This window comes from Dermochelys coriacea, chromosome 2 (assembly GCF_009764565.3).
Source record: "Dermochelys coriacea isolate rDerCor1 chromosome 2, rDerCor1.pri.v4, whole genome shotgun sequence".
NCBI lineage: Eukaryota > Metazoa > Chordata > Testudines > Dermochelyidae > Dermochelys > Dermochelys coriacea.
The window spans coordinates 113,141,591-113,164,991 of NC_050069.1; the positions used below are offsets into that span (position 1 = coordinate 113,141,591).

Consider the following 23,401-nt stretch of genomic DNA (forward strand, 5'->3'; position numbering starts at 1 on the left):
GGAAGCAGGGCTGGGGAATTTTGAGGGGAGACTGGGTGAGGAAAGTGGTCAGTGGAAGCATGTGACTCAAAGAACCAGGCAGAGGAAAAGACGGGCTAGTGAAGGAGAAATAGAGCTTAGGAACAGGTTTGCAGAGTTGGCAAATGAAGAAGGGGCTCAGCAGGTACTTGTTGAAGGTGGAAGGGTAAGGAAGAAGAGAAGAGAGGCTAGTCCTATAGGAAAAGTGGAAGAGTCAAGGGAGACTACACCAAATATGAGCCCCAGGAGGATACAGGATGGGTTGAAGAGGATTATAAGGGAAAATAGGAATGGAAAGAACTTGCAGCCAGAGGGAACAGGGGAGAGACTGGAGAATAGCACTGTCACCAGGAAAAGGCAGACCTATGTGATAGGGGACTCTTTATTGAGAAGAACAGACAGGCCTGTAACCAGAGCTGATCCAGAGAATAGACGGGTGTGCTGTCTTCTGGGTGCTAAGATACGGGATGTAGACCTGAGGTTGAAAAGGATCCTAAAGGGAGCAGGAAAGAATCCCCTAATTATCCTTCACGTGGGAACAAATGATACAGCTAGATTCTTGCTGGAAAGCATTAAGGGAGACTATGCTAGACTGGGGAAGACGCTTAAGGAAATTGAGGCTCAGGTGATCTTTAGTGGGGTCCTTCTTCTTCCTAGAGAAGGGCAACTAAGGTGTGACAAGATTATGACTGTCAACAGATGGCTTAGGCAGTGGTGCTATAAGGAGGGCTTTGGGATGTATAGCCACTGGGAGGCATTCACGGACAGAGGACAGTTCTTTCAGGATGGACTTCATCTGAGTAGGGAAGGAAATAGACTTCTAGGATCAAGGCTGGCACAACTGATAAAGAGAGCTTTAAACTAGGAATTAGGAGGAGATGGTTGGGAGATGTCCAGGTAATCTCCATGCCAGATTTTAGCATTGAGAGGGAAGAAGATGAAGTAAGAAAGGATACAGCCGTGGGTAGGAGAATGTATATAAGGAGCAAGGGCGGTGTGGATACTAGTCTAATAGGTTATACTGGCTGTAGAATGACTGTGCCTAATAGGGTACAAAATGTGAGCGAGGCCAAACAGCAAAAATTAAGATGTTTGTACACCAATGTGAGGAGCCTAGGTAACAAAATGGAGGAACTAGAGCTACTTGTGCAGGAAGTGAAACCAGATATAGGGATAACAGAAACATGGTGGAATAGTAGTCATGACTGGACTACAGGTATTGACGGGTATGTGCTGTTTAGGAAAGACAGAAACAAAGGTAAAGGTGGTGGAGTAGCATTGTATATCAATGATGAGGTAGAATGTAAAGAAATAAGAAGTGATGCAATGGATAAGACAGAGTCCGTCTGGGCAAAAATTACATTGGGGAAGATAACTGTAAAGCCTCTCCTACGATAGTGCTTGGGGTGTGCTATAGACCTCCGGGATCTAATTTGGATATGGATAGAGCCCTTTTTAATGTTTTTAATAAAGTAAATACTAATGGAAACTGTGTGATCATGGGAGACTTTAACTTCCCAGATATAGACTGGAGGACCAGTGCTAGTAATAATAATAGGGCTCAGATTTTCCTAGATGCGATAGCTGATAGATTCCTTCATCAAGTAGTTGCCGAACCAACTAGAGGGGATGCCATTTTAGATTTAATTTTGGTGAGTAGCGAGGACCTCATAGAAGAAATGGTTGTAGGGGATAATCTTGGCTCAAGTGATCATGAGCCCAATATCTAAACAAATACTTTGCCTCAGTCTTTAATAAGGCTAAAGAGGAGCTTAGGGATAATGGTAGCATGACAAATGGGAATGAGGATATGGAGGCAGATATTACCATATCTCAGGTAGAAGCGAAACTGAAACAGCTTAATGGGACTAAATCCAGGGGCCCAGATAATCTTCATCCAAGAATATTAAAGGAATTGGCACTTGAAATTGCAAGCCCATTAGCAAGAATTTTTAATGAATCTGTAAACTCAGGAGTAGTACCGAATGACTGGAGAATTGCTAATATAGTTCCTATTTTTAAGAAAGGGAAAAAAAAGTGATCCGGGTAACTACAGGCCAATTAGTTTGACATCTGTAGTATGCAAGGTCCTGGAAAAAATTTTGAAGGAGAAATTAGTTAAAGACATTGAAGTCAATGGTAAATGAGACAGAATACAACATGGTTTTACAAAAGGTAGATTGTGCCAAACCAACCTAATCTCCTTTTTTGAAAAGGTAACAGATTTTTTAGATAAAGGAAATGCAGTGGATTTAATTTACCTAGATTTCAGTAAGGCATTTGATACCGTGCCACATGGGGAATTATTAGTTAAATTGGAGAAGATGGGGATCAATATGAACATCAAAAGGTGGATAAGGAATTGGTTAAAGGGGAGACTGCAATGGGTCCTACTGAAAGGCGAACTGTCAGGTTGGAGGGAGGTTACCAGTGGAGTTCCTCAGGGATCGGTTTTGGGACCAATCTTATTTAATCTTTTTATTACTGACCTTGGCACAAAAAGTGGGAGTGTGCTCATAAAGTTTGCAGATGATACAAAGCTGGGAGCTATTGCCAATTCAGAGAAGGATCGGGATATTATACAGGAGGATCTGGATGACCTTGTAAACTGGAGTAATAGTAATAGGATGAAATTTAATAGTGTAAGGTTATGCATTTAGGGATTAATAACAAGAATTTTAGTTATAAGTTGGGGACGCATCAATTAGAAGTAATGGAAGAGGAGAACAACCTTGGAGTATTGGTTGATCATAGGATGACTATGAGCTGCCAATGTGATATGGCTGTGAAAAAAGCTAATGTTGTTTTGGGATGCATCAGGAGAGGCATTTCCAGTAGGGATAAGGAGGTTTTAGTACCATTATACAAGGCACTGGTGAGACCTCATCTAGAATACTGTGTGCAGTTCTGGTCTCCCATGTTTAAAAAGGATGAATTCAAACTGGAGCAGGTACAGAGAATGGCTACTAGGATGATCCGAGGAATGGAAAACTTGTCTTATGAAAGGAGACTTAAGGAGCTTGGCTTGTTTAGCCTAACTAAAAGAAGGTTGAGGGGAGATATGATTGCTCTCTATAAATATATCAGAGGGATAAATACAGGAGAGGGAGAGGAATTATTTAAGCTCAGCACCAATGTGGACACAAGAACAAATGGGTATAAACTGGCCACCAGGAAGTTTAGACTTGAAATCAGACGAAGGTTTCTAACCATCAGAGGAGTGAATTTTGGAATAGCCTTCCAAGAGAAGCAGTGGGGGCAAAAGACCTATCTGGCTTTAAGATTCTACTCGATAAGTTTATGGAGGAGATGGTATGATGGGATAATGTGATTTTGTTAAGTAATTGATCTTTAAATATTCAGGGTAAATAGGCCTAATCCCCTGAGATGGGATATTAGATGGATGGGATCTGAGTTACCCAGGAAAGAACTTTCTGTAGTATCTGGCTGGTGAATCTTGCCCATATGCTCAGGGTTTAGCTGATTGCCATATTTGGGGTTGGGAAGGAATTTTCCTGCAGGGCAGATTGGAGAGGCCCTGGAGGTTTTTCGCCTTCCTCTGTAGCATGGGGCATGAGTGACTTGAGGGAGGCTTCTCTGCTCCTTGAAGTCTTTAAACCACGATTTGAGGACTTCAATAGTTCAGACATAGGTGAGGTTTTTCATAGGAGGGGGTTGGTGAGATTCTGTGGCCTGTGCTGTGCAGGAGGTCGGACTAGATGATTAGAATGGTCCCTTCTGACCTTAGTATCTATGAATCTATGAAAGGAAAGAGGCTAAGGGATCCTGGAAGCTGGGAGGAGGTGAAAGAAAATGGCATTTGGAGTTGAGGTGAGGGCAGAGACTGGGTTAGGCTGGGCAAGGAGACTTGGAGCCAAAGAGGAGACTGCGACTGAGAACCTGTGGGATGAGTGGAAGTAGGGTGACCAGGTGTCCTGATTTTATAGGGACAGTCCTGATATTTGGGGCTTTTTCTTATATAGGCATCTATTACCCCCCCACCCTCTGTCCCGATTTTTCACACTTGCTGTCTGGTCACCCTAGGTGGAAGGAGGTGAAGGGGAATGGGGGACAGATCTGATGAAAAGCTGGGGTTTAGAAGGAGAACTGGGACTAGCTGGAGAGCCTGTTGAAAGAAGGAGCCAGGACTGAAGATATAGGCACATTGAGATTGGTTGAAGAGCCTAGGGAGTTATATTAGTACAGGAGGCCAGGATGTGGGAGAGAGACAGATCAGTTGAGGAGATGGGAGGGGAACAACTGGGACTGGCTGGGCTAGGAGACTGGCCCCAAAGCCAGTGCTGAGACCTCCCAAGCCTCTGCAGCCGCTTTGCACATTTCCCCAGATTCCCTCTTCATGTGTGCTCACTTCCCTTTCTGGTTTAGCCCCTCTGGGATCACAGAACCAGTAAAGTGAGGAACCACAGACTTTGCAAAAGAACTTCTTAAACACACACTTCCTTTTGGACAGCACAAGAGAGAGACATCTGTGCAAAACAATAAACACTTGACCCGAATCCCCTCTCCGAACCCTCAATATTCCTGACAACCATTGGATTTTGGTCAGTGTCCTGGGATTCTTGGAGTTCCTAGTATAGAAGAGGTTTCAGAGGAGCAGCCATGTTGGTCTGTATCCGCAAAAAGAACGAGGAGGACTTGTGGCACCTTAGAGACTAACATATTTATGTGAGCATAAGCTTTCGTGACCTACAGCAAAGTGAGCTGTAACTCACGAAAGCTTATGCTCAAATAAATGTTAGTCTCTAGCCAAGGAGAGAGCATGATACTTTTCTTTGAGGCCTAGGACAGTTGGATTGTGAAGTTCTACACTCCCAGGAAGGGAGCCAGATAAGAAGTCTGTGTCTGGGAGCTACACAGCTTGAAGCAGTGGCTGGACTATGCACAGACCCCACAAGTCTTGGATGTATGTTGGATTCAGAGGTTAGGTCCATTTAACGCAGTCTGGTTACTGTCCACTAGAGGGACTCAGTCTGTGACAACATCCACATGTATGCAGTGTTGATGTAGCTCTGTCTGCCCCAGGATATTAGGGACACAAGGTGGGTGAGGTAATATCGTTTATTGGAACGACTTCTGTTGATAGAGAAGCTTTCAAGCAGCACAGAGCTCTTCTTCAGGTCCGGGAAAGGTACTCCTCGGGTCACAGTGAAATGCAAGGTGGAAGATTTTTTAGCATAAAGTAGTTAGCAAATATTTATGATAAGCAATCTGTTGCACCTTGCATTTTGCTGTGATGCTGGGAGTACCTTTCCCAGACCTGAAGAAGAGCTCCTTGCATCTTGAAAGCTTCTCTCTCTCATCAACAGAAGTCGTTTCAATAAAAAATATTACTTCACCCACCTTATCTCTGTAATATCCGCATGTGTTAGAGCCAGCTGGGTAACAGACAATCCTTCTCTAGGGAGGTGGAGCTAAGGGAAATGTAGAAAAAGGAAAAGCTTCTAGTAGGATTGTGCCTGAATTTAGAACAGAGAGGTAAGGAATATAAGAGACGGGGGCCAGGTCTGGGAACCAACACAGAAAACTGAGCCTGTTGAGACTCTAGCTGTGCAGTGAGTTTGTTAGCAGGTGACTCCCACATGTGATTCATAACCTCATGACTGACACTGCTATTAAGCATGGGTTTTGTTTTTTTTTTTACCCCAAATGAGAGTCAGGCTTGATGCCTTTTTCCTCTTCTGCAGAAGGGAGCAGGTGTGCTGTGCCTCGGGGTTGAACTCGCAGCCACTAACTGTCTTCAGCATTTTCACCAACGACCTGGAAGTCAATATCAAATCATAGCGGGTGACATCTGCAGTGGGCACAAAAATTGATATCATGGTAAATGATGAGGACAGTGCAGCCCATTCAAACAAAACACATTTAAAGCAAATGAATGGTCATATTCTAGGCACAAAGAATATAGGCCAGACCTACCGAATAGAGGACTCTATCCTGGAAAGCAGTGACTCTGGAAACGATCTGGGGTTATAGGGGACGTGGAATCTCACATAGCTCTCAGTGTGATGCTGTGTCACAAAGGGCTAGTGCTATCCTTGGATGTATAAAGAGGGGTGTAGTGAGGAGGAGAAGGGACGTAACTTCACTTCTGTATATAGCACTACTACTGGCTACTGGAATACTCTGTACAGTTCTCAGTGTAGCAACCGTGTTAGTCTGTATTCGCAAAAAGAAAAGGAGAACTTGTGGCACCTTAGAGACTAACAAATGTATTTGAGCATAAGCTTTCGTGAGCTACAGCTCACTTCATCGGATGCATTCAGTGGAAAATACAGTGGGGAGATTTATATACGCACACAGAACATGAAACAGTGGGTATTACCATACACACTGTAAGGAGAGTGATGACTTAAGATGAGCTATTACCAGCAGGTAGGGAGGGTGGGGGGAAGGAAGAAAACCTTTTGTGATGATAATCAAGGTGGGCCATTTCCAGCAGTTGACAAGAACGTCTGAGGAACAGTGGGGGTGGGGTAGGGGGGAAATAACATGGGGAAATAGTTTTACTTTGTGTAATGACCCATCCACTCCCAGTCTCTATTCAAGCTTAAGTTAATTGTATCCAGTTTGCAAATTAATTCCAATTCAGCTGTCTCTCGCTGGAGTCTGTTTCTGAAGTTTTTTTGTTGAAGGATAGTCACTCTCAGGTCTGTAATCGAGTGACCAGAGAGATTGAAGTGTTCTCTGACAGAGAAATTCAAATTAGAAGCAAGGAACCAATTTTTAACAGTGAGAGTAATTAATCACCGGAACAAGATACCAAGGGAAGTGGTGGATTCTCTTTTTCCACCAAATGCATCCGATGAAGTGAGCTGTAGCTCACGAAAGCTTATGCTCTAATAAATTTGTTAGTCTCTAAGGTGCCACAAGTACTCCTTTTCTTTTTGCGAATACAGACTAACACGGCTGCTACTCTGAAACCGGTGGATTCTCTGTTTCCTCATGTCCTCACCTCACAACTGGATGTCTTTCGGCAAGGTGTGTTTTAGTGAAACAAAAGCTGTTGGGCTTAATATGGGAGTAAGAGTGTGAAACTTCATGGTCTGTGAAATAGAGGCCGGATTAGGAGATCTAATGGCCTAAAAATCTATGAATCTATGAAACTCAGTGTGGGATGAGGAACAGACTCTGCTGTTTTACTGTTTAGCCTGCTTGCTCCCCAGAGTTAATAGTGAGCAAGTGGGGAGATTTGGGGGAGCAGCTGAGCTGTCCAAAGGGGCTGGCCAGGGGCAGACATCAGCCCTGCAAGGGAGAGGTGGGTGTGGCAGTGACTTCACAAGGGCCTTTGAAAGGAACTCATCCTATTGGGCTAAGGTGGTGAGGACGCTGTGACCTCACAGAGCTCCCTTGACATCAGACATGCAGTACACGGGGGCAGAGCAGGGGAAACCTCGGAGACCCCTGTAGCCTTGCTGCAGCAAGCCTTCTCACGGTCTCTCCTGGAGGACTAAGAGATGATTTGTGTTCACACACCTGAGTGCTAAGGAGGAGCTTCTTTGGGAGTTTTCTCCTTTCTGTCTTGATTTTGTAGAAAGCAGACATCTCCAGTGTAGAAGGTAAGATTATCAGTGAAGGTTGGAACATGTTCAGTCTGATCCAAACATTGCCAGCCGAGTACTAGGCTCAGAAAACACAAGGTAAGTTGGCAGAAAAATGTCCCACCTAGGAATCCACCCCTTAATAACTGGTTAATAAGTCTCAAAATGTAATTGCAAATGAGGTATCATTATCGAGCGGGTGTCTTTTCAGTAGGGTCATGCAGGGATCGGTTCTTGGCCCTGTACTATTTAACATTTTGATCAGTGACTTGGAAGCAAATATACAATCATCACTGTAAAATCTGCAGATGATAGAAAGATTGGGGGAGTGGTAAATAACAAACAGGACATGTCACTGACACAGCCATCTGGACTGCTTGGTAAGCTGTGCACAAGCAAACAACATGCATTTTAGTATGTCCAAATGTACAGTTATACCTCTTGGAACAAAAAATATAGGCTATATGTACAAGATGGGGGACTCTAGCCTGGGAGACAGTGACCCTGAAAAAGACTTGGGGTCATGTTTGCTAATCAGCTGAGCATGAGCTCCCAGTTGGACGCTGTGGCCAAAAGGGCAAATGCGATCCTTGGACCCATACACAGTGGAATCACAGGTAGAATTAGACAGGTTATATATCTTTGTATTTGGCACTGATGCAACCACTACTGGAATATTGTGTCCAATTCTGGTATCTACAATTTGAGATGGATGCCAATAAATTTGAGAGGGTTCAGAGAAGAGCCACAAAAATGATTAAAGGATTAGAAAACATGCCTTATATCGATAGACTCAAGGAGCTCAATCTATTGATCTTAACAAAGAGAAGGTTAAGGGATGAGCATAAGGGAACAAATGTGTGTTATGGGCTCTTCACTTTAGCAACACAGATATAAGAAGATCCAATGGCTGCAAGTTGAAGCTAGACAAATTCAGACTGGAAATAAGGCGAACATTTTTGACTGACAGGGTTTGGAACAATTTACCCAGGGTTATGATGGATCCTCTATAACAGGCATTTTTAAAATCAAGATGAGATGTTTTTCTAAAAAATCTGCTCTAATTCAAACAGGAATTATTTTGAGTAAAGTTCTATGGCCCATGTAATACAGAAGTGCAGGCTAGATGATCAGAGTGGATCTTTCTGGCCTTGGAATCTATGATTCATTGGGGTGTTTGGAATTTGTCCCCTTTTGCTTGCCTTTACCTCCCTTCTTTTCTTTTCTTTTCTTGTTCCATTTCTCTCTGCTGCTCTTCTTCCTGAGCAGGGTCTGGCTGTTTTCTAATTGTCATTGTAAGAGGCCCTCACAAAGAGATGGGGCTAGAATTGTGTGCTGATAGTGATCTCCCACAAAATGATCTCCTGTGGTGACTAAGGCTGTCTTTTGCCCATCTGTTCAATTGCTCAGCTTCCAGCCCTTGAGAGTCTCCAAACTGATTGGTTGAGCTTGGAGTTCTTACTGAGTTAACAGGGAGGAGACCAGGTCACTGTTGGCTGAGTGCAGTGAGGCCTAATGCTCAGTTCAATGGCATTTCTTTGTCTGTCTGTAACATGATAATTTTGGAAGACTCCGTTAAATTGATTCCAAAATTTCTAGGCATCAGTGGGAAGACTGTTGTTGATTTTGGTGACAACTGGAAAACAGCAACACCAGAAAAGCCTGATTTCCACACCATGCCCATTAAATTGGTGCTGTAGGCAGAGGCATTTTGTGACACCAGAGTTAACTCAGCCAGTCGGTGCTAACTTTCTCCAGCTGATTTGCATAATTCAACCCCATTGGTTAAAATGAGTCAGCAAATGAACCTGCAGGTTTCAATGGGAGAGATGACCAACGCAGGCGGCAGGGTTAGGATTTAAGATCAGGGTTATTGAAGTGAGTGATGGGTGGGTTGCTGAGTTACCTCTGATGTCACAATGCTACTGCTCAGGCTTCTCTGCCTGCAGAGCCACATGGGCAGTGACTGTCAAAGGAAAGTTTTTGTTGATCTGAAACATATAAAATGCGAAGAACAGAAGAGGAATGGCTTAGATGATTTGACCGTAAAATGTAGGGTTTTTTGGTATTATCAGGTGCAATTGCTGCTGGTTCAGGGATGGAAACTGGGCCTACATAAACAAACAAGTGTCCGACCCTCTAGTTTAGCCTCTTTTAAGATCGAGTAAATAATTTTCAGTGAATTATTGATATGATGAATTTTGCTGCCTTCTCTCCTAGAATTGAATATGAGCAGTTTATGATTCTCTTGAATGTAGTAGTTCTTCTAAAATCAGGGTGAATACAAATGATTTAAAAAAATGCCACAAAAGGGATTTTAAAAAAATTTCAATTGAATTATTTTTATTTAAATTAAAAACAGTTGTTGTTTTTTTTAAAAAAACAGACTATCGGGGATTAAATTTGAAATTATGACAACCTGTGTTGGTGTTTAAACTTGCTATAGTTTAGTCCATGTAGTCCATGACGTCTGATTTGTGTCCATTCATTCTTTTACGTAGAGACTGTCCAGTTTGGCCAATGTACATGGCAGAGGGGCATTGCTGGCACATGATGGCATATATCACATTGGTAGATGCGCAGGTGAACGAGCCTCTGATAGTGTGGCTGATGTGATTAGGCCCTATGATGGTATCCCCTGAATAGATATGTGGACAGAGTTGGCAACGGGCTTTGTTGCAAGGATAGGTTCCTGGGTTAGTGGTTCTGTTGTGTGGTGTGTGGTTGCTGCGCATCTACCAATGTGATATATGCCATCATGTGCCAGCAATGCCCCTCTGCCATGTACATTGGCCAAACTGGACAGTCTCTACGTAAAAGAATGAATGGACACAAATCAGACGTCAAGAATTATAACATTCAAAAACCAGTTGGAGAACACTTCAATCTCTCTGGTCACTCGATCACAGACCTAAGAGTGGCTATACTTCAACAAAAAAGCTTCAGAAACAGACTCCAACGAGAGACTGCTGAATTGGAATTAATTTGCAAACTGGATACAATTAATTTAGGCTTGAATAGAGACTGGGAATGGATGAGTCATTACACAAAGTAAAACTATTTCCCCATGGTATTTCTCCCTCCCACCCCACCCCCCACTGTTCCTCTGATATTCTTGTTAACTGCTGGAATTAGCCTACCTGCTTGTCACCATGAAAGGTTTTCCTCCTTCCCCCCCCCCCCCCGCTGTTGGTGATGGCTTATCTTAAGTGATCACTCTCCTTACAGTGTGTATGATAAACCCATTGTTTCATGTTCTCTGTGTGTGTGTATATAAATCTCTCCTCTGTTTTTTCCACCAAATGCATCCGATGAAGTGAGCTGTACCTCACGAAAGCTTATGCTCTAATAAATTTGTTAGTCTCTAAGGTGCCACAAGTACTCCTTTTCTTTTTGCGAACATTTTTAATAGTTATCAACTAATGAGAATCAACCTATCATTAGGAAAATAACTAAAAAGTACAACTGTAAAACATGATTAAAATAAATGGTTTAAATCAATGCACCCTGATGTCTAGTTCTGGGATTCTGAATTTTGGAGGCCAGACTGAGACTCCCATTCACTAGGAAGAACCAAGTAAAACATTCTAGTGCTGTTAACAGCCAAGCCTCTAAAACCAAGTAATAATTGAGGGCAGTAGGAGACTGAGGGACACTGAGAATTTCCAACCGTTGATTCCAAACCCAAAGATGTGACATTGGCTTTGGATGGGGGAGAAGCAGGAAATCACTAGGGATTCTTGCCCCAAACAACAATCACCCATTGTCCTTTTGAGCTCAAAGGTGTCTAACACTCATGACCTACTTAAATCACACTACTTCTAGGAGTTAGAGAAGTGTCTCTATTCTGAACAGAGGAGGTGAAAATGGAGGTAAGAAGCAAGAGGTGGTAACACAGCAATGCCGCGGCAGAGCCAGAAAGAAAAGCATAAGAAAAAACATTTATCAAAACTGAGTTCTTAAACAAAGGAAATATTATCTGTAGTTAGTGAACTGAATTGATACATTCTGGTCACCATGTCCTTCAAGAGGTATGAACTGGTAGACCTCATCCCCTCACACCTCATTTTTATTCATAGATTGAAGGAAGAAAACGAGTTTGCCTGCTTGGTCAACTCCCCATGAATTTCTGAAATCCACTGAATTTGTCATTGAACTGAACTAGTTGAATAAACTGAAATGAAGAAACTATTCTTTCTGCACTTTCAAAGGAGGCTACTGCTGTCTAAAGCTGTTTTAGCACTTCAGGTAATTCTGGTTCTAGGTGCTTCAGTGGTTTGATTGTCCTTAAAACTTGGCAGTAAACATGTACTACTTAATATTGTTTTTTTTCCCCCTATTCTCTTTACATTATTTTAGGAGATTATAATAAGATTGGGGTTTAACATAGGTTGTCAATTTCAAATTTAATTTTAAGCAGGTTTAGTTTAATAAACAAACCTGTGGTTAATTTAATTTTAAAAATCCAGTTCATATTTTATAAATCTATTTTTAATCCATCTGCCTAGGGATTGAAAAGCATCCTAGCTCATCTCCCAATCCAGGAGGGGCTGATCCTCCTCGACCTAAAGTCTAGGGCTGGGTTCCTCACTCTAGATCTGGGCTTTCAGTTCAGCCCAGTACAAATTCTAGACATTTGGATCTGACTTTTATGGTCCAATGCAGCATAGCACTTACAGACCGGCTTTTTCTGGTTAAATCTCACAGCGCTTTACAATAGTGGGTAAATATTACATACTGAAACATAGAGTGGGGAATGGCTTGGCCAAGGTCTCATAATCAATAGAAAACTACCAATGAAAGCCAGGAGTCCTGACTCCCAATACCCTGCCTCACTCACTGCAACAGGCCACACTCCCTCTCAAAGCCAGGGAGACTGGGAATAGGGTCCTGCTTGCAATTGTCAGCTCTGAAAGGGAGTTTTCCTCTAGTGGTTCAGGGGCCTGGACACAGGACTCTGGGACTCCATCTTGGTTCTGTCACTGACTCCCCAGTGCGACCCTGAGGCTTCCCCTGCCCAGGCCACAATTTTCCATCAGTGGGGTTGGGGTCCCTCCCCTACAGCCCAGGGCTTGTCAGGCTTCAAAAATGTGTGTAAAGTGCTAGGAGACCTTGAGATGGGAGACGTCCTACGCCTGCAGTAGGTCAGTGTTTTGGACCCCTGGCTGCTAGCCTGAGTTTATCCATCCCTTGGCAATAAAACATCATCTTGTTTTCACAGCCACTGTCGGTCTCTCGGTTTCTACACCCTGCCCTGCTGGCAGAGCAATGTGCCACCCAGTGCGGCACCTTTTCCAGCTCCAAGGAGTGAGGAAGAAGGCAAGGGAGAGACCAACTCTGAGCATCTGCCACCGAGCTCTACACCATCCAGAGCAAGTGAGTGGCACATGTAGCTTGTCCTCACAGGCTTCCCTGTTCTGCTTGGGGAGGGGCAGAAATGGGAGGTGGGGGGAAATCTCCTCCCAATGAGACGAGATTTCCTAACACAGCCCCCTGCAGTTCTGGACCTGGGCAGCATGTTTCTTGCAGGGTGTTCTCCAGAGCCATCTCTAGTATGGTGGAGATAGCCCAGCAATAGGGCTCCCAGCCCTTCCCTTGTATGAGACTGTTCCCCAGGCTGAGAGTCTCTGGGGGAGCCAGAGCCTGCCAGCTGCTCAACACCCACAACCCCAATCAATGAAATCAGTGGGAACTGGAGGGGGGGGGGAAATTATGCTTCATATGATTCGGACTTGGTGAACTTTAGCTGGGGAACAGTCCCCAGGGCAGGCTCAGACTCCTTCCCGGGTTCTGTTCTTTCTATAGCCTGGCAGGGAGTGTGGCCTGGGGCGGAGGTTGGCGGGGCGGAGCTGGTTGTCCAAACTAACTGAAAACCCCACTGCTCTGAAAGGATGACACTCCCCCGATGCAACGGTGCCTTAGTGATGAGGGGGAACTTTGGGAGCAGCCTGTTCTGTGAGCTCCTGCCTGTGTGTAGATTGCAGTCCCTGTACCCCATGGTGGGGCGTGTGGTGAGGAGGAGTTGCCCCAGCAGAGGAGAGGTGGAGGGGAGCAGGAAGGCCTGTTAGTGAGAGGCTGCCTTGAACCCAGACTCAAGGCTGCTCACCACTCAGTTCCCCGGATGGAGAGGCTCAGGCAGATTCTGGGGAAGAAGGCTGTGAAGATGGCTCCAGGGCCAGTGGGAAGCTGCTGCAGGCTGCCCCAGGAGGAGAGTGGCCCCTCTGTCCCCACTGGCGGGGAGGCAGGTTCTGGCCTGTCCAAGAGGTGGAAGTGCCTGGTATTCTGGAGGAGGAAGACACTAGCTCCCAGACCAAGCCCTGAGGCACCTTCTGGGACAACATGGAGGTGGCCCAGGGTGCAGCTATTCGGAAGGCACCCAGTACAGGGTGGGAGCCAGGCAAAGCGGCTCTGGGGCTTCCTCTCCAGGAAGCAGAGGAGTCAGGAGCCCAGCCCCGGGGCCCAGCAGGAGCCATCCCCCTGCCTGGCCACTGAAAAGCCCCCAGCCTCCCGAGAGCAGGAGATGGGTGACCCCGACTCTAGCACCAGCAGCTCCACCTACTCCCAAGGGACCAGCAACACCTCAGAGGAGTGTGAGAGGGCTGAGGCTGAACGCTTCCCCATGGCAGGTGAGGGCAGAGCCAGGGGAAGGCAGGAGGATGGGGGGGATGGACTAGTAACACTCTGGGCCCACTGGTTCACCAAGGCATTAGCCCTGAGCCATGTGAGACTCACTGACACCAGTGGGAGTGGCACAGCCATACCCTGTGCAGGGCATTCAGGGCGGAGTCGGGAGCTTCAGTCTCCCGGGCCCCTGATGATTCATAGATTCGTAGATACTAAGGTCAGAAAGGACCATTCTGATCATCTAGTCTGACCTCCTGCACAGCGCAGGCCACAGAATCTCACCCACCCACTCCTATGAAAAACCTCACCCATGTCTGAGCTATTGAAGTCCCTAAATCATGGTTTAAAGACTTCAAGGAGCAGAGAAGCCTCCCTCAAGTCAACCATGCCCCATGCTACAGAGGAAGGTGAAAAACCTCCAGGGCCTCTTCAATCTGCCCTGCAGGAAAATTCCTTCCCGACCCCAAATATGGCAATCAGCTAAACCCTGAGCATATGGGCAAGATTCACCAGCCAGATACTACAGAAAGTTCTTTCCTGGGTAACTCAGATCCCATCCATCTAATATCCCATCTCAGGGGATTTGGCCTATTTACCCTGAATATTTAAAGATCAATTAATTACCAAAATCCCATTATCCCATCATACCATCTCCTCCATAAACTTATCAAGTAGAATCTTAAAACCAGATAGATCTTTTGCCCCCACTGCTTCCCTTGGAAGGCTATTCCAAAACTTCACTCCTTTGATGGTTAGAAACCTTCCTCTGATTTCAAGTTTAAACTTCCTGGTGGCCAGTTTATACCCATTTGTTCTTGTGTCCACATTGGTGCTGAGCTTAAATAATTCCTCTCCCTCTCCTGTATTTATCCCTCTGATATATTTATGGAGAGCAATCATATCTCCCCTCAACCTTCTTTTAGTTAGGCTAAACAAGCCAAGTTCCTTAAGTCCCCTTTCATAAGACAAGTTTTCCATTCCTCGGATCATCCTAGTAGCCCTTCTCTGTACCTGCTCCAGTTTGAATTCATCCTTTTTAAACATGGGAGACCAGAACTGCACACAGTATTCTAGGTGAGGTCTCACCAGTGCCTTGTATAATGGTACTAAAACCTCCTTATCCCTACTGGAAATGCCTCTCCTGATGCATCCCAAAACCGCATTAGCTTTTTTCACAGCCATATCACATTGGCAGCTCATAGTCATCCTATGATCAACCAATACTCCAAGGTCCTTCTCCTCTTCCGTTACTTCTAATTGATGCGTCCCCAACTTATAACTAAAATTCTTGTTATTAATCCCTAAATGCATAACCTTACATTTCTCACTATTAAATTTCATCCTATTACTATTACTCCAGTTTACAAGGTCATCCAGATCCTCCTGTATAATATCCCGATCCTTCTCTGAATTGGCAATAGCTCCCAGCTTTGTATCATCTGCAAACTTTATGAGCACACTCCCACTTTTTGTGCCAAGGTCAGTGATAAAAAGATTAAATAAGATTGGTCCCAAAACCGATCCCTGAGGAACTCCACTGGTAACCTCCCTCCAACCTGACAGTTCGCCTTTCAGTAGGACCCGTTGCAGTCTCCCCTTTAACCAATTCCTTATCCACCTTTTGATGTTCATATTGATCCCCATCTTCTCCAATTTAACTAATAATTCCCCATGTGGCACGGTATCAAACGCCTTACTGAAATCTAGGTAAATTAAATCCACTGCATTTCCTTTATCTAAAAAATCTGTTACCTTTTCAAAAAAGGAGATTAGGTTGGTTTGGCACGATCTACCTTTTGTAAAAGCATGTTGTATTTTGTCCCATTTACCATTGACTTCAATGTCCTTAACTAATTTCTCCTTCAAAATTTTTTCCAGGACCTTGCATACTACAGATGTCAAACTAACTGGCCTGTAGTTACCCGGATCACTTTTTTTTCCTTTCTTAAAAATAGGAACTATATTAGCAATTCTCCAGTCATTCGGTACTACTCCTGAGTTTACAGATTCATTAAAAATTCTTGCTAATGGGCTTGCAATTTCAGGTGCCAATTCCTTTAATATTCTTGGATGAAGATTATCTGGGCCCCCCGATTTAGTCCCATTAAGCTGTTTCAGTTTCGCTTCTACCTCTGATATGGTAATATCTACCTCTATATCCTCATTCCCATTTGTCATGCTACCATTATCCCTAAGGTCCTCTTTAGCCTTATTAAAGACTGAGGCAAAGTATTTGTTTAGATATTGGGCCATGCATAGATTATCTTTAACCTCCACTCCATCCTCAGTGTTAAGCGGCCCCACTTCTTCTTTCTTAGTTTTCTTCTTATTTATATGGCTATAGAACCTTTTACTATTGGTTTTAATTCCCTTTGCAAGGTCCAACTCTACTCGACTTCTAGCCTTTAGCCTTTCTCACACTTGATCCCTACATGTTCTGACCTCAATTAGGTAGCTTTCCTTGCTGATCCCTCCCATCTTCCACTCCCTGTATGCTTTCTGCTTCTTCTTAATCACCTCTCTAAGATGCTTGCTCATCCCAGCTTGGTCTACAACTCCTTCCTATGCATTTTTTCCCCTTTCTTGGGATACAGGCTTCCAATAGCTTCTGCAGCTTTGATTTAAAGTAATCCCAGGCCTCCTCTACCTTTAGATCCAGAAGTTCTTCAGTCCAATCCACTTCCCTAACTAATTTCCTTAATTTTTGAAAGTCAGCCCTTTTGAAATAAAAAATCCTAGTTGCAGATTTATTTTTGTTAATCCTTCCATTTAGTTTGAACTGAATTAGCTCATGATCACTTGAGCCAAGATTGTCCCCTACAACCATTTCTTCTATGAGGTCCTCGCTACTCACCAAAATTAAATCTAAAATGGCATCCCCTCTAGTCGGTTCAGCAACTACTTGATGAAGGAATCTATCAGCTATCACATCTAGGAAAATCTGAGCCCTATTATTATTACTAGCACTGGTCCTCCAGTCTATATCTGGGAAGTTAAAGTCTCCCATGATCACGCAGTTTCCATTAGTACTTACTTTATTAAAGACATTAAAAAGGGCTCTATCCATATCCAAATTAGATCCCGGAGGTCTTTAGCACACCCCAAGCACTATCGTAGGAGAGGCTTTACTAGTTTTCTTCCCCAATGTAAGATGATGGGGCATGCCCTGATGCCATGGGGTCCTGAGGCAGATGGGGCTAAGGGTGTCTCTGGGGGGGATGGGGGAGCCCTCTCTGCCATGGGGCTCCTTACAGAGGAGGACGGAACATTTAAGCCTTCTCTCTTCACTGCACCCCTCAGCAGCACCAGGAGTTGTCCTCTCTCCTTCTCTCCCTGGTGCAGGGACCCCCGTGTCCAGCTGGAGGAGGACAAGGATGAGGACATGCCCCCATAAGAAGCTGCCATCAGGGTCATCCAGAAACATCTGCAGGGCAGAGAAGAGGTACAAAAATCCCCCTGCAGAGCTGGCACCGAGTCTGTCCTGCCCCTTGCACCATCCCCACCCCAGAGAACCCATAACCCCCTGATGGGGGGCACTTCTCCCATGTTATCTGGGACCCCCAAAAGGGGGTGTTTGTCCCATAAAGGCCAGGGTCTCCTCCCGCCACAGACACTGTGCCAGTTACAATCCCTGCCTGTGCAGGAGGACACTGTGGTTTTGTTGACCAAAACAGGAGCTAGAATGAACAATGGCCAGGAGTCTCGGTCTCAGGTTCGCCTCCCTTCCCGTATCTATCACTGGGGGTTTGTGTTCCCAGATATGAGTCAGACAGGATAAAGGTACAACAAGATTTATTAATGGGGTGGCAAGGAGTCCCCAGTAACAAGGTGAGATGGATAATAAAACAAGGCAGGCTGTATCAATAGGGATCTATATACGAGGATTAAAATGACAATGACACTGCCATCTCTGGCAGCTTGATTTGATGGTGTCTTCTCCTTTTCAGGATGGCTACATCACCGGTATGGTGCTCTGCTCTTGTTAAATGTTGATAATAGTCGGCTGCGTACTTGTGCTCTCTCTATGTGCTGCCCCGGCTCTGCAGATCGCTGGCACAGCAGACCATGAGAGAACCCCCAATGACCACAGACTCCGATAAGGTACAAAGGCACCTGGCCAGGTTTATTGTCAAACGAAGCGCAGTAACGGTTTCCCGCAGACTCTACAGGACCTACTACGAATATGTGCCCCCTGACAATGGACACAGCTCAGTCAGTGGCAGGACACTCCACTACCCCCTAAGCTGGACCAAGACACCGCCCCAGGGATGCATTCTTTTACACAGGTTCAAACAAGTTACACATCACTCCTGACATATCGAGGTATAACCCCTCTGCGTATTGGAGTGCTGCCTCTCTTCGGGTACATGTTGGTTCGAAGAAACAAGTCTATCCATCATATTATCCTTTTGACCCTGTCTTTTGGGATGGGTCAGCCTGTTCCTCATTATTTCTGTGACTTGTGTTTGTACCAGACTGTTCTGGTGCTATCCTTGTCCATGTTTATCCTATTAGTGCTTGATACCCTTTAGATATGGGTATCTAATTTAGATACCAATTAGCAGCCTTCCTCTTGCCAACTTTTGTGAGCAGGGCCTGCTTCTGGCTCACAGCTTGACTTTGCTTTATGTTAGAAAAGTCTTGACCATTCTTTGGTTCAGGCCTCAGGCCTCATACCAGGCCTCTGATACCAAGGGTTTATGTTTCAGGGCCTCATTTTACTACAGATGCAGCGCGACAGGACGGCTGGATTCCTCAGATGGAGACAGGATCTCCAGGCAGAACCAGATGAATGTCTTCTCAGGTAAGATGGAAGTATTCAGGTAATTAAATCCCTCCCCTTCCTGAGTCGTCGTGCGTGGGACAAGTGATGGCCTACCCTATTAACCCTCAGCCACTTGCTGTGCCCCAAACAGACAGCAACAAGACTCTGCCACTCAGGTCGGCAGCCCCGATCTAATCAGAGCACCGCCCTTATATAGACATAGGGTTGCTAGGCAGATTAGCCAATGACATTAACCATCTCTTCCCACCTAAACATAAAAAGGCGCCAGATTCAGAGAGAGGAGGGGACCAGAAGGGCTTACAAAATGGATGCCTAGTTGTCCTTTAGAGGATCCAAAATGGCCTTAGGATTTTTACCTCTACAGTTTTGGGAAGCGGGGGCTTTTCCTATTCTCCCCCATGGAGGACTTGAGCCCTGGAGCTGGTTTGGGTGGGGCAGGGAGGCTCCTAGCTAACCGGCGCTCTCTCCCCCAGCCCCACTCCTAGTGGGAGCGGGACAGGGCCAAGCAGCTCCGCTTCCTGCACGCTATCTCCACTCTGTGCTTCTCTGCACAAAAGCAGGGGCAGGACACCCTGGAGCTGCGCTGCTCCAAAGCGGCCCTTGTGGAGAGCACTGCAGTGAGTGAGACCCGGTGCCCGGGCCCGTGGGGGGAGGGAGCCGGACATGGGCCAGTGGGGGGAGATAGTGGGGCTGGAGGGGGCAGCAGAGGGCTGGGGCTGAGGACTGGGGAGCAGGGAAGGGGGAAATTCTGGCACTGATCCGGAACTGGCAGCGGGGGGGGATGGTAGGGCCGGAGGGGTGCCTGAGGGGAGGGGTTAGTTTGATGGGAGTGAGGGAGGAAAGGGGAGTCAAGGTGGGTGAGGGAGGGGTTATGCTGGCTGTGTCTGCAGCACAGCTTGGCCTCCTCGCTGGGAAGTGCCTGTGGGCCTGAATCTCACCCGCTGCTTTGTCCCTTTTGGGTCTCCCAGGAGTTGATTGAAGACCTCCCCCTGGAGTCTGCGCCAAGCTCCATCCTCTCCAGCTCCATGGCTGCAGATTGCAATCTCAGGTACCAGAACCCTCCGGCCCAGCTGCCCTGATGCTGGCGCTGTTCAGGCCCAGAGCTGGGAGTCACAGATCGTCCCGCTCCTAGGTCACCCCCAATTGTGGCCAAGGAGGTGGGAATGTTCACTCTTTCCTGGCTGTGTGGTTGATTTCACTCCAGTAACTTTATAGGGGCCTTAGGGAGAGGATCACTGGGGTAGGGGGTTATATAAGAGGGGCAGCTGGGTCCAGTGGTGAGATCAGGGGAACGGGCCCTGTTCTAGCCCTGCCACTGACTTGCTCTATAACTTCAGCCGGGTCACTGCACTTCTTGGCACCCCTGTTTCTGTTTTTGCTGGCCTGTGCCTGTTTCATGTCCCATAGAAGTGTCAGTACCACTCTGGTGCTGCGAAGTCTAAGACAGGCTCCTCTGTCCTGCCAGCAAACTGAAGCCGCTCTGGAGCTGGAATCACACCTCCTGCGGGCTGTCCTGTTTTTACCATGGGCACAGGGAAGGACACTGCTCACTTCCATGTAGGTCATCATCCTACTTCTCTATCCCAGGAGCGGCCTGTGGTCCCTGTTCCCTTGGTTTGGTGGAGCTGCTGAGAATAGGGGAGGGGTGAGCAAAGCTGGGAACAGGCCTGGGATTAACAAAATGGCAAGGAGGGCCCCTTCCCTCAAGAGGGGATCATGTTACCCTCTGTGGCTGATCCTGGCCTTGCCTCCTCATTTTCAGTTCTGCTGCTGGACTCTGCCCAGGCCCCTAGTTCCCATCCATAGCAGTGTGGCTGTTCCATACCCTGCTGCATACCAGGCCCTCTGCAGAGAACTGCTAAGGGCAAAGACTGAAGAGCCAGGTGTCTGTGGCGTTTAGGCCGAGGGAGAGCTATTGAAGGTGCAGCAGCAGCTTGGAAAAGAGGTTTCCACTTTAAAAAAGTCCTGTTGAAGTTTGTTAGTACCTTGCCTAGCTACTACAACAGCGTCATCCTGCCATGAACTCTTGCTAAGTGTCTCTGGAGTGATAGAAATGGGAGAGGCCAGGATGCATCTTTGGGGTCTTGCCAGAGCTCCCCAGAGAACCCTCCTAATCATTTCCTGAATGCTGTAGCCCCAGATCCCATGACTGTCCGGCACTCCCTCCTCTTGCAGGTTCTTCACAAGGCCTATGCAGACAGCCTGGACATTATGCTGAGGAGCCTGCTCACAGAAACCCTCACCATGGACAAGCTGTAGCACCTCTTGGAGGTGAGCACAAGAAAAGGGTCTGGGTGGAATTTCATTTTAACTCCATGGGAGGGCTGCAAAGGAGAGACTGAAAGAGCCACATTTCCATTGTGTCCTCCCAGCTGGGACCCAGCGGGCCAGACTTAGCCAGAGCTGTCAGTGCAGGGCAATGTCAGGGCCCTTCCATCTTTGGGGGGACACAAGGAAGGAGCTGGCACTGTGAGCCAGAGCTCTAAGAGTGGGCACCAGGCCTGGTTGGGGACTGAGAGCCTCAAACCACTGTGAGAACCCAGACATGGACCTCTGAGAAAAGTCACTGGTTCCTTTCTACTGATACTCTGAGATACAGGAGGATCCTTAGGACAGAACAGCTGATTCCGTATGGACACGGCAATTCCTGGAGGGATTCTCCTCACAGTCACTCCCTCTATCGTACCAATGCCATTGCAGCTGGGGAGGGGCTAGAGCATGTGACTTGATCCTGATGTGCTATTCATGGATCGGGGTTCAGAGAGGGTGGGACCAGCCCCAATACCGAACGTTGTCCCAATCTGGAGAGACAATGACAGCTTGTGACCAGCAGGACATGGGCAGCGTCCCGGATGCAAGAACCCCCTTTTAAAGCTCTGTGATGAACACAATGTCTCAGCTCCATGGGGAGGGGAAGAAGATCATTTGTAGAGCATGTGCATCTGTCCACTGACCCTCACCTGCCTCCTTCTCCCACAGCACATCAATTTCTGGATGCACTCCAGAGTGACGGAAGAGAGAGTGAGATCCATATGGAGCAGCACTGCCCTACTTCAATACACTACCTGCCTCCCATGATTTGATGTTAGTGACCTTTGACCCCCCCATAGGCAGGGCTGTCCTCTGACAGACTGGGAGATTTGCAGCTGCAGGGACTCTAGATTGAGAGGGCCCCTGTGGGGAGGCAGAGTCGAAACTGAGAATCAACTATGCTTCAGTCAAGTTCCTTTTCTCCTGGATAACTGGTTCCCCTGGGTCCGTAAGGGGCTGTTCTCCATAGCCCACAGGCTGGCAGATTTGTGCCTGGCCTCATGGCCCTTGTTATTCTGTAGCTGCTGGCAACTGAGTCCTCATAGAGAGCCCCTCCCCTGGTCCCTTTGCTCCAAGTTCCTTTGGGGGCAGAGAGAATGAGGACTATAGCTCAAGTTCCTCTCCCCCAGCGCTTCCTATAGAAGGAGTGGGAGGAGAGAGACTCCTGGCCCAGGGGAGATGAAGAGCTGAAGGTAGAATATTGATGAATTCCCCTCTCCTCCTCGTTCCATCAGAGCTCATCTAACTTCCCCAAGGTGGGATATCTTGTGGCACAGCTGGGTCTCTATATCACTGACCCAGCATGTGACATCAGCTGCAATCCAGGGAGGGGATTTACAGGATCTACCAGCTACTGCTGCAGAAGAGGGGTAAGAAACCCAGCTGGAAAATGGGATGCTGTAGAAATAAGCCCTTAGAAGACTAACTCCAGTGGGCCATTGGGACCCCTGTAGAACTAAGAGTTCTCCTTTTAGACCCATCCTAGCTGGGCAGAGGGATGCCAATAGAAACAAGGTCCCTCCTTTGAGACTGACCCCAGCTGGGCAATGGGACCTGTATGGAAAAGTGGCGCTCCTTTGCGACTCACTCCACTGGGCAATGGGACTCTATAGAAGAAGCCCCCTCCTCTGAGACCGACCCCAGTTTAAATGATGAATTAATAAGCGATGAGTGTGGAAGTGCCAAGGAAATTGGCTCTTTTATCTCACAGGACACAGCTGAGCTGCCATGGGGCTGCCAGCTGATGAGGGGGCAGGAATGGAGCTATTGAGACACATGGAGGGTAAGAGCCCACAGTGAGGGAAGGGGCAGGAGCAGGAGCGAGGACCACAAGGGAAGGACACAAAGCTTTGCAGGATTTCACCAGCTGGGTACCTAAGGCCAGATCCTGACTTCAGTGGATGTGGGGGGTTCTCAGCATTAGACACCTTCATTAACAGGGACCCACTTCCAGAGCCCAAAGACTGTAATGGTCACATGATTTCTGTGATGAATGGAACAAATCCCCCTCCAGATACTAAACCGCCTGATGGGACCCTACTATTCCATTGGGGCATAGATACTGCGAAGACCCCAGTCAGTGTGCACCCAGCAATGGGAACAA

General features: G+C 46.6%; 1 long non-coding RNA gene across 1 annotated transcript; it reads left to right on the forward strand.

Moving 5' to 3' along the window:
* The first annotated feature begins 21,155 nt into the window (after window positions 1-21,155).
* On the forward strand, window positions 21,156-22,668 carry LOC122458559. Its single transcript, XR_006278604.1, has 3 exons — window positions 21,156-21,258; window positions 21,993-22,071; window positions 22,533-22,668. It is a non-coding gene; the product is annotated as an uncharacterized LOC122458559 (long non-coding RNA).
* The last annotated feature ends 733 nt before the right edge of the window (window positions 22,669-23,401 follow it).